Source organism: Centroberyx gerrardi, chromosome 20 (genome assembly GCF_048128805.1).
Source record: "Centroberyx gerrardi isolate f3 chromosome 20, fCenGer3.hap1.cur.20231027, whole genome shotgun sequence".
In the NCBI taxonomy this organism is placed as follows: Eukaryota; Metazoa; Chordata; class Actinopteri; order Beryciformes; family Berycidae; genus Centroberyx; species Centroberyx gerrardi.
The window spans coordinates 8302652-8314837 of NC_136016.1; the positions used below are offsets into that span (position 1 = coordinate 8302652).

At 42.6% G+C, this 12186-nt stretch overlaps 1 protein-coding gene across 1 annotated transcript in view; it reads right to left on the reverse strand.

Annotated features, from left to right (window-relative positions):
* Positions 1 to 11226, reverse strand: part of chst15b (carbohydrate (N-acetylgalactosamine 4-sulfate 6-O) sulfotransferase 15b) — a 30679-nt gene extending 19453 nt beyond the window's left edge. Inside the window, exon 1 of the mRNA XM_071907869.2 lies at positions 11016 to 11226. The gene's annotated coding sequence lies outside the window, so the exon portion shown is untranslated. The remainder of the gene's footprint in view (positions 1 to 11015) is intronic.
* Between the last annotated feature and the right edge of the window lie 960 nt (positions 11227 to 12186).

Below are 12186 nucleotides of genomic sequence, written 5' to 3' on the forward strand. Positions count from 1 at the left end.
AAGCCATCTAATTAAAACGAAGGGAATCAAATGGAATAAGCATCATTGGTAGGAGTAAATATATCCTGAAGGGAGAACCAAAGAGCGCTACTGAGGCATGAAATGAATCCTTACAATAGCATGAACGCACCAGATAAACATCCGGAAATGGGATTGCAGTGGGCTGTATCTTTACAATGTACCATAAAGCCCACTGATAATTGAGCAAGTAGGACCCCCATGACCCGTCAAACATGTCACTTCCTACCCCAGCCTCCCCGGGGGGGGGGTGTCTGTCACGACGCTGCGGCCAAATCCAATCATGTAAATCATACCCATGTAACACGAGCAAGACGGAGAAGATCAATATTCATTGTGGCTTGGAGCGGATTCATTCTTCATATTACCCAGGGAGAAGTCATCCATCACGTCCCCCGGATCACACACACTGTTGACTCAAAGATCAGAATCTAATCTCTAGGAAGTCAGACGGCGGCCCCCTGGAGATCAGGAGGAGCCCAACCTTGACCCGGCCGGGGAGCAGCCAGGGGAAATTATCTGCGCTGGCCTTGGACACGTTCACTCCAGTGGAGGGTGGGGGACCGTGGCCTCTGCCCTGGATTCATAACTGCCTCTAGGCCGGGATCAAAGGCGGAGTCCCAGTTCAGCACTTTCCTCCATCCTATCTTTTATTCATTATCATATTTTGCTTGGCAGACTCCCTAAGCCAGGGCTTCATCTAAGGTGAATAAGTGCTTATGACGGTGTCATAAAAAAGTGCAGAAAAACAACAGCTACAATTTAAATTATTGATCGTGGTAATGGATGTTGCGAATTGCCTGGCGTACTGAACTGAACCGTACACAAGGTAAATACAATGGGGCCAAATTGTGATTGAAAATGATTGAATATTGTGACTGAATATTCAAACATAAGAAGAAAGGGGAAAGGTCATCTAATGTTACCCAAATCAGATCTGCCGTATCTGGGAGGGTAGCCTACTTCACATCTAATTATAGATGATGAAAATTTTATTTGGAGAGCTGCATCTTTAATACAATAAACAATCAAGGATTTCTGGAGTGAATGAGGAAGAGCTTCAAGTTTGAGGGGCATATGCAAAGCAGTGCTGTGTTCGCACAACAGCTTCCGATGAATAATTCATTAGGATGAACTTAGATGCGATGTGTCTGTAACTTATTATCTAACTTTAGAAAATTTATACCCCAATGAATTCAAATAATTCTAGAGTACATTTCCATATTTTTTTCCCTAACAGATTTTTTTTTTTTTTTATCTCTCTAACAGTGATCTTCCAGTCACTTTAATTCTGTTGTTCCATTTTTCCCTCCCATCTAATATTCTGTGTCAGTGGTCAGATGTTGTCTCTTGTTAATTCAAATTCTCTATTTATGTATTATGTAACTGTCTCGTTGACAATCCAATGTGGGTTAAAAGCTAAGGGGCTGAAAGAGACATAGCAGAGACAGAGCTAATAAAGGCTGACTGACAGAGGGACTTAATGCAAGTTGTGAAAGAAATTGAAATTGAACGCGTAAATGAACCACACTAAGTGACTATGAAGTGGGCAAAAGTGACATCCCGATTCATGGATACTCAGCGCTGCGTGGGAGGATCGGGTCTTATTGGGATTTGTGAAATATGTGCCAATCAGTTTCTCTTCCCCTCGAGGTCCAACTCTTAGCAGCGTCGGATCGCCAACAATGTGGGCGGCGACTGACAAGACGACCTGTAACATTTACATCAGGCGCCGTTTGTAAGTCTGCAACAGATCTTTTTTCCTAGAATAAAGATAAAAGGCATTCCATAAACGGTACAGCTATGTTTCAAAAGTGGAAATCCTGGGCGCAAATCAGCTCTTTACTGGTTTGATGGTAAAAATAAGAATGAAACAAAGACCATGCAGTGATTTAATAAATAGTGAAGCAGATCATCCCTCTACCTCATCTGACCTTTTCCTACCACATCCACCTTGCCATTTGTTCAACACTCTCCCAACACCTGTTCCTACTCGTTTCCTTACACTCCTCATTGGGCTTGACAAGCGTGCTCCCTAGACTTGGATCCAAGTTCAATCTACTGTTAATCTTCCACTTTGACAAGCAGCAGACAGACCTGGGGGAAAAGCAGTTGGTAATTAATCCAATGGGAATGTTTACAGTTTCCAGTGGAATGTCTCTGAACCCACGGTGCACCATAACTGGCTCCGGCCCAAACCGGCTCACACAAGATTTGAGGATAAACGGGAAAAGAGGGAAGGGAAGAAGAAAAGAAAGTAGAAAAAAAAAAGAAAAAGACTGAAAATGCTTTGGTTAAGGCTTGTTTGTTTTGTGTAGCAGTTGTTTTGAAAGCAAACTTTTTTTAGACGATACCGTCCAACATCTACAACAAATTCCAATTTCCACATTGACAGTACATTTCCATCTACGTGTTCCTGTCTGCTGACGCCCTCGCTATTTTTCTGACACATCTGTAAACACTACGCTATACTTTGGAGTCACAATGCAATTCATGTTGGTAAACCACTGCAGTTAAACCCTGAACTAAAATGCGCCTTCATGACACATCTGCACAACATTCCCCAAGAATGGGACAACCATGAGAACTAAACAGGGAAAGAAAAGAAAACTCATAGATCAAAGCAGTCAACATGTCTAACAACTGGTTACAGCTTGCTGTGCTGAACAGAACAAATAAACAGGGAACATCACAACAAAAGCGTCACACAACATGCAACAAACACGTGTACAGACTGATTCTGGGAAAAACTGCAAATCATTCAGAGGACAATATTTTGAATGATATCCAGCATTTGATAAATTATGTTGAATGAAATGTCAACTTTTCACAAACTAAGAAAAACAGCCTTGTTTGTAGTTTGATGACCATGCATTTTTGAGTTAATTAAATTGTTTTTGTTTGTAGAATTTTCTCAACCCACAGAGGAGCCTGTGATCCTTATAACATGAAAATCACCAAAACTGGAGTTACGAGGCTTTCACCAAACAGCGATGAAATTATACTCAGTGGTGTCTAACTGTTCAGCGACTCTAGCTAGGAGAATACAATTAAATATAATTGAACTGTTTTAAATCCTTTGTTCTTAAGTCCCAGCTGTACGCCTAATGAGCAAAGACATCACTGCTTGTCATCTCTATTACGATGTGATTGCAAAAAAAAAAAAATTGATACAGAATTAGAATACAATGAGCGCAAGGTAATGCTCTGGGTTAACGTACTGCTCATTTTGCAGAAAGTTTTAGAATGGTTGTGTGATGAATTTGTAATTTGGTGCGTAGGGGTGCTAATGATAGAGTCTTCCACTCTCCAAGCCCAGTCACAACAGACCAAATGAGATGCTTGGGATGTGTCATGTCATGCCTGCACTTTACTGTCCTCACCAGACACATGTACTGTACAACCACAACCTTCGGCCGGCAGTTGCCCGCCAGACGGGAGGAGGTGGTGATGGCACTCAGAGAAACACTGCTGGAACGCTCTGTAATAGGGAAAAGGTTAGTGGGGCTGGTGCATGTGCAAATCATTGAGGATTGGACGGCTAAGTAAGGAAAGCAAAGAGACGCTCATTTGTTAAATCAAATGAGGCTTGAAAGAAACTTGCTTTCCAGTTGAGTGATTCCCCAGCTTTTTTTTTTGCTTTTTTTTCAACTTCCATCAAATAAACTTGTTTACTTATCAGACTCTCACTCTAGAAATGACTAGAGCTGGAGGAAAAATTGAGTATCTCCCAAAAAACAAACCATGATCTCTCTCAAATCCCCCAGCTCCAGCCGTTCCAGGAGTAGCTCGGCGCAATCACAGAAATTCAGCTTTTCTCTGCAGACACAACTTGGATGCTGCTGAAGCCCAACGCGGCACCATCTCCACTCACTGAATTGAGGAAAGTCAGCCAAAGGCCTAGTTATTAAAGAGTACGCCTTTTCCATCTGTGACTATGTGTTATGGTGAAGAAAAGCACTACAGGCTGTGATGTTTTCAGAGGAGGTTCCTGTTACATCTGAGTACATCTCTGCTTTCTGAGGTTCTCCGGGAGACACAGTAGTCCTGTGGAGCTGCATGTAGCCTCTAGTTAGAAGTCGGCGCTCCGTCTCTAGTACGGAGCGAGCCTCCTGCCAGATAGGGGCTATGCGCTCGGATTGAGGAGTGCCGGCTTATGACTGCCAAGAAAACGTGTGAATTAACGAAATGTATTACCGAGTCGGTTGACTTTACTGCACCGCGGGTGCGAACAGATTTCGGGGGATTCAACTATAGGGCATCCCAGAGGACGCATAACAATAACTTGGCCTGTGGATTTTCAACTTATAAGAAGCTGTACTTTATCCTTTCCCTGCTACATTACACTTGTGACCTGACAATAATGAAAGCCTGAACAAATTCTTCAGGCTTAACAGAATGGCAGGTTAATTCTCAAAGTTAAGGGTGAGCATTAAGGGGTCTCTCTTTAATGCGGGGGATTAATTACAATGGTATCTTAGTTTTTGGCATCTCATTTAAGGCTGCCAATATGTTCCACCCCTCTCACAGAAGGATCACTTACACTGTAATTTGAGTGCGTAGTTGAGCATAAATCACAATAACATATCCGTCCTATTCAGTATGCTCTGGAGGTAGATTGTAGCAAAGGCACTTTAATCACAACTGTATCTGCTTGGCCAAGTCGTGACAAATGGAGGGAGGGAGAGAGATGTTATGACTACAACAGCACATCCATCTTGCAAAGAGTAAAATCCACAGTGTAGGCTACTGCCCTTCACTGGTTCGCCAAGGTTCATACTGGCAACGGCCGGCTGCACAGATATAAAATTCCAGACCCAAATTAACTTGGCAGGGATAATCCCACAAAATGATAGCCGCAGTAATGAAAATAACATTTGTACAAATTCCTTCGCACTCTCAAAGTGACCTGGGCCAGTTTGGAGTGTTTCTCCAAACTGCCAAAAAGCCAGAAAAATGTAAACAGCCCCGCAGGGGAGTCTGACACTTCAACTGGACATTTCAAGTCTGTCTGGTAAACGGAACTCAATGTTGACCTTTGACCCCAGACAGACGTACGGTACGGCTGGTTGGCGAGTGCACACCAGACTTTTGTTTACCAGTCTGAGCTATGAAAGAATACCATGTAGAGACATCGCCTCGTATTTGGGTTAAATACTCCCTGGGTCACTGATTGTGCTTATTGGCGCGATCACGACTTAAACCACACGTTCAATTACATTACACGGAAGACAGAGTAAATAGAAATTGCACTTGTCTGCGGCTCAGAGATGAGACAGATCCTTTCACAGCTGCGTGAAAGGATCAAGAGCAATCTCAATGGTTTGTAGGTCATTCAGAAAAAACAGGGAAGTGAAAAATGACTGCGATATTGAAAGCTTTCGCAGTTGCTCATTTGAAAGGAGTAGCCGGAGGTAATTGGAAAACGAACACATCTCTCCCCACCAGTGCTGTACATTGCCGGGGTCCCCACAGGTCTGTGTTGAGGCCCATTAGAGTGACATCTGGAAGACAGATACTTCTGCCGGGAGTACCACACACCCACTAATACTGGGTCTTTCTGCTAACCTAAGGGATTCCATGGCACTACATGAAAGCGTCCATGACCCAGTGGCTAAGTAAATATAGATTTTAAAAAATCATGTGAGTAAAAAAAGAAGCATATTCACGGATAAACAACGTACAACAGCCAGGGCCTAAAAATACTCATTCCTACTTTTAGTTTAGTATCATATCCTGTAGGTAGAAACTATACAGCATAGTGCAATGTTGTCAAAGTTCATAGTGAAGAGCACACTATGAGTCAAGAGCTTTTGACTACCAATGCTGCCCACTGAGACACTTGTCCATTAGGGATATTTAATAGGAAAAGCCACAACTTTCTCAACAGAAGTAATGTTATCCACCATGTCATACAGTGGCATAAATCAAACTACTAGCTGCAAGAGGGTGTTCTCATTTGCCAGATCCCATCTATATGGTGCAACTCAGTACAGATGGTGAGGAAAATAAAAGCCAGTTTATTTTCTCATGCGTCATTAATACAAGCAATGACCCACAACTTGGCAGTGGCGTGCAGCAGCTCCGGGTTGCCAGAATCACCTTCTTACTCAGCACTTCCACCTCAAAGTCCCGGCGCGATTGGCCACCTTACACATATTGTCTCATGTTCTAATACACAAATAGGTCCTGTAAACATCATGTATGGCTGACTTACACCTCTGGTACTGTGTGTAAAGACAGAGCCGTTAATAAAATGGCTCTTAAACATATGACATATGACAAGATTGACTAGAACAGGAAGGAGAATGAAGACTGCAAGGATGCTGTCACGCTCCCCCTTGTTTGCTAGAGCCAATAACGTTGGAGAAAAGACTTCCATTCAAGTCATTCACAAGATAAAGCAGATTAATGTCTGTCAGCATGTTAGCTTAATCACTGGAAGCTCATCAATCACGCTGACAAATAGCCTTGGACTGCTGCTTCAGACAGACAGCATCTTCTTGAGTCGTTGCTCCTCCACATTCACATAAATTCTGCCCAGTGATCCACTGCTCTCATCAGGAATACATAACACTGCTTCATTGGAGGACCCATCCATCACCAGGCTCTCACATGCACAATTATTTTGCTTGCAGTCAAAGTCCAACTCCTACACTTCAATGCAGCCGGATACCATCTCCACCACTGATCATTTACTCTGAAGCTGGAGCCTGCTGTCACATAGATGGCAGCGCACAAAGCAGCTCCCAGGAACAGCAGTCTATGAAACATTTATGCAACAAAGGGTTTGCCGTGACAGGCTTGATGCTTAAGACGGCGTGTTAAAACCTGACATGTTTTGATAGGCTGCTGAATGGCCATTACTTTTGAATAGAGATACAAAATAAAACAGCATCTGACAGTCAGCATCTCTGTTTTATTTGTGTTGATGCAAGCAACCATCTGCATTCCAATGAGATACTGTGTGTCTCCAGTGCAGATTCAGGATGTACAGTATTTCATTTGTTAAACCACTAATAGCAACTTATCTCTAGGCATTGGCATTCTGAAATATCAAACTGAGTGAGGTCAAATTTCAAAATAACAAGCAAAAATTCACACCCTGGGATAGGCTGAGGCCAAGACCAAATCACTTGGAGAGCGAGCCTGCAATACAAAAGATGCTTCATCCAGTCAAGCATATGTAATTATAATAGAAACTCAGTTTTGGAACCAAATTTATGACCATAAAAAGTTGCATAAAAGCAAGGGGTTACAAGTGGCACAATTATAACATTTTCAGAGAGGTTGTAAACCAATTTCGCAAAAACTGTGTGGGCTTAAGATGCAGTAGTAATCCAATGATGAGGATGACATCATTCTTGAAAGACAGTGAGCTGACACTGTTATGTGTCGATGTTGCCTGCATCCATATGGGTGGAGGAGCTGATGGTCTGTGCGCCCTGTGCCCTCGAGGAGCCTGTCAAGCTCCACACAGCAGTCCCTGATGCACACTGGAGGCTAAGCTTCCCGGAGCACTAACTGGCTTGTTAAAATAAAAGACCCCTGAAAAAAAAGAGGTCAAATGCTTCATTTGAGAAACACAGAGTGGCGCTTCAGGCTTTCATACTGAAAAAGGACATGCATCCCAAAGAAACAACAAAAGGTGTCTGAGGTCAGAGCAGGGCCAGGACGTGAGAGTTCTTCGGGGAATAAAGGGAATCCAGTATTTCTAAAGAACTGGTCAGAGATATTGTAATGAGAGGAGACCCGGTTGGCAGCCAAGTGCACCATTCTTACCCCTGGCCTGTCTGGTTCAAAATGTCCCAGGTCAGCCTGTGTTCTGTGGAAAGCCAAATTAGGGGACATGCAGCTGTGGAATTTGGCAGAAAGTTTCAGGATAATGGGGTGCAACACAATGTGTAGCCTATTTGTGGTTTTGATTTCCAGTAAATTTGGATGAACCATAGCACAGCCAGGGCGCTAACAAAATCTGAATCTATTTTCAAATAATAGACCCATTTCTCCAGAATTATAGAATAATGGCAGTTATGGCACCATTTTCTTTAGAAAATTAAACCACAAGAATAAACAGTTTGCCACCATGTTAAATCTATGTGAGACTAAATGGAGGATGGCAGAACAATCCACTTGAAAGTCTTCATTGGACCCCAAGTGTCGCGGCTAATAAAGGATGCTCCATTGCACAAAATTCGCTATGTATGCTTTACAAATTACACAAAGACAATCCCCTCACAACATGGGATGGAGACGGTCAAATAAAACCAACTAATTCCCAGATGAAATTAGACTTCACACAGAGCCCTGCTTTCACAAAAACAACAGCTTTGAAGAAACACTCGTTTCATCATCTGAACTCCCACTAATCCAGTCTGTGGTTCTGCATTTGTTGAGGATACATTTGATGGGTGTCCATGAATCTAAAAAGGCCAACAGCACTGTGCATGTAGGGATGTGTGCTGTCACATTCTTCCCAGTTTTCATTATGAAGTGGCCTTAAAAAGGCTGTTTAAATTGAATTCCCTTGGATTCCCTTGGCCGTTTCAATTGAATTCCCTTCCCTTGAGAAATCTCCAACAAAGATTTCAATAACAAAGGCATTCCCTCTCTGTCTGTATTGCCATAATTAAGAGTCTATTGTTTGATCCATTACTGAGAAGAGCATTATCACTGGAATCTTTAATGAAAACCAGCACTGATAGAAAAGTCATTCCCAATGCTGCACTGCCTACTGTGATCACATTTACATGGAATACAAGTCCAGCTGAAAAACACTGACATCTTGCTTTTTCATAATTGATAAAGAGTCATAACTTATAAATGGCATTCATTCATAGTTCTGTCTTTTCTGATTGGCTAAGCATTTTTTTCTGTGTTGCAGACAATTACAAAGCACTGCTTCATATGCAGATGCTGGATAATGTGTGGCAGGCACTGAGTGTGATTCATTGTTTATTTACTTTAAGGTCTTTTAAATGAGCACTTCATCAACACTCTACAAAGACTAAAGCGATGCTGCATTTAAATCAAGAACGATAAGCCAGAAATATAGTTTAACTTATCTCGGGCAACGTAATTTATCAAAGTGCTCAACTCGCTTCATGGAGTTTTGTGGTGGGAGAGATTAAATAAGCTGTAACAAAATAGAGTGCCTGCTGGAAGACACGCACACTACACCCAATCGTGGCATTTAAATCATTCTAATCATGCATCCCACTCACTGTATAATAATATATTGCACAGAGAGAAAGAATCCCCACCATAGTTATGACGCCCACATCTTTCCTCCCGACACAGACTCCATGTTAACTAGTAAGCAAACAGCTAGATACTCTGACATGGCACACAGAGTCTAGCCATGTCATATAAACATTCTGCCTGCATCACGATGAAATATGGGCCGTAAATCTGTCAGTTCCCTCCATCAGAACAAGTCTGCTATACAGTGTATTTTCCCACAAACTCATCATGGGCAGCATTTTCAGCCTGTTTACCTGCTTTAGCTGAGATTAAAGCAACTACTTTGTCTGAAATACCCTTATGCCTAAGGTGCTGGCAAGCAACAGTATGGTTAACCGAAAGCTCAAGTTATTAAAACCCCCTATTACTCTGCCTGAAAGTAAGGCAAAGGGAAGATGGAACAATAGCTATTACTGTAAGAGATGTGATGTCTCAACCGTCAACCAAAACTTATCACCCCTCTCACTTCCCTAATCATTACAAAACCCCTACAATGCAACAGCAACCTTATCTCTTAGAGATGCATTTTAAACGCCGCACACTGACACTGACACTGATTTCTAATCTGTGATAAGTGCGGGACTCCATTAAGACCGTTATCGCGTGAACTCCGGCTAATTAACAGGTGATGAGACAGCCGGGTCAGCGATGGTCCTCAGGAGCAGGAGCCAACTGATCTCCATAACACAAAATGATCTGCAAAAAGAACTATACGGTGTGTGTGCGTGCGTGTGCATGCGTCTCTGTGCGCGTGCACCAACCTCGGTCTATGGGCCACCTCCCCAGAAAAAACCCCACTGTATCAATAAGGGGCTCTCTTGCAGGAAATCCAATACAAGGGCAGGATTTCACCTGAAAAATGAAACGCAGTAGAATAATGCTCTATATTGGGCGCACAGCGTGGTGTTCTGCCTATATTAGCAGTCAGTCCCTGGCTGCCTTGAAGCAATCTATGGTCTATTTGGTGTCTCAGGTAGGACAAAGAGGGGAGAGGACCACTCCGTCCCTCCGGAGCCCCTGCCTGGCTCCCATTGGTCAGCTTTTGTTTTGAAGAAATCCTTTTGTTTTGGGTCTCGGGCTTTAGAACCCACGCACGCCCTGAATAGAAGCCAAATATTCACGCACAATAACCGAGAAAATGTGACAAAAAAAAATCTTATTGTAGATTTGTATTGTGTGTCGGAGTAAAAGCCAATAAGCAAAACACCCGTTAGAATTGGTGGCAACGTGAGTGGGTGAAGATATTCCCGGTAATAATGATGATATTTTAATTTCCCCCCAACATGTTTCGCGGCAGGCGAGTGTACACGGCGAACTGTTAACTCCCGCAGCAGCTTTTTCTACCACTTTAATCCGAGGAAAACTGACTCAACTCTTGAGTTACATTAGAATACATAGTAACCCATTCATTCTCTACGGGCAGCGGGTGCCTCTCCCCTGAAAGGAGCCCGTTATATTGGCTGTGTCTCCGGTTTTATACAGGATACACACAGTAAAAATCACTCAAACTTTGCCATTTCTGCACAAAGTACTAGCTTAAATGTTACAGAAAATCAAAACGCGTCGCGGTCATAGAGGCTATGCAACACTGATTTTTAAAACGAGGGTATGAACTTAAAATGAAAGGAACTGACGGAAACAATTAGAAATGGAAGTAGAGTTTTCGGTTTAACTCAATAGCAAGAAGGGCAATGAAAGCATTCAAACTGCAAAAGGCTAAATAACATGCAAAATAATCTTGTGCCATAGCCTACCATGAGTTTCTTCTTGAAGTCGGCAGCTCTACACGACCACCCGTATCAAACAACTTCTGATTGCCGGCACGTATATTTCCATATCGTTTGCCAGTGACGGGATAAACGGCATTTGTGAGTCCTTCTAATTATTCTTTCTTCTGTTGGCGGTACATGTGCACAAGTTAGACTCTGTGTTGTGACAGCTTCTCTCTCTCTGTCTTTCTCTCTCTCTCTCTCTCTCTCTCTCTCTCTCTCTCTCTCTCTCTCTCTCTCTCTCTCAAGCTCCCCGAGTAGAGTATGAAGGCTGTGAATCAGCGCCTCTCTCTCTCTCTCTCTCTCTCTCTCTCTCTCTCTCTCTCTCTCTCTCTCTCTCTCTGTTGTAGATGGGTAAGGGGGTTGAAGGGGGGGGGGGGGGGGGCATCGTCCTTTACGAAATAGAACTATACTTATCCTATAATACATTTTTGAAGGATAGCTACTATACTATATAAGTATCACAGGAAAATATATATGTCCCTATAGGAATATCATTGGAATATTATAGTGATACCATAAAAGATAAAAATACCATAAAGTATACTGAGGTCATTATGAACTCACACAATGAGTAGTACAGATTCGCTACAAGTCCCTTTAGGGTTATTATAGGAATATTATAGTGATACCATAGGAATTAAAAAGAAATATCTTAAAGTATAATAAGGCAATTATAAAGTCACTACTGAGTATCACGCACACACTATAAGTCCCTATAGGAGTATCATAGGATAGCCTAGTGATTTTTCGTTAGTGTAGACGGGTAAGGTTGAAGGGGGTTGGGGGGTTGGGGAGTCAGTGGGGGAGGGGAGAGGCCCCACCAAGACAGCTGCTCACTGGCAGGCTATTCACACCATTATGGCAAATAAGGATCTATATGATGGCACATCATAGCTACGTTTTGCTCTGTTTTCTTCACTCTGTTTTTAAGCTGTGGTGAGTTTGTGGTGTCCACAACCTCTCTGTAAGAGTTCAAATGCAGGAAATTTAGACGATATCAAGGTGTTTTCTTTCCAGAATAATATAACATGCAGGGGTAAAACTGAGTGTTGCATTTGAGCCTGCAATTTCTGATGGAATGCACAGCGATGTTAGCTTCAACAGGAATAGCAAAGGCTCTGACCTCAACCTCAAGGCCAGTTGTCACACCTAT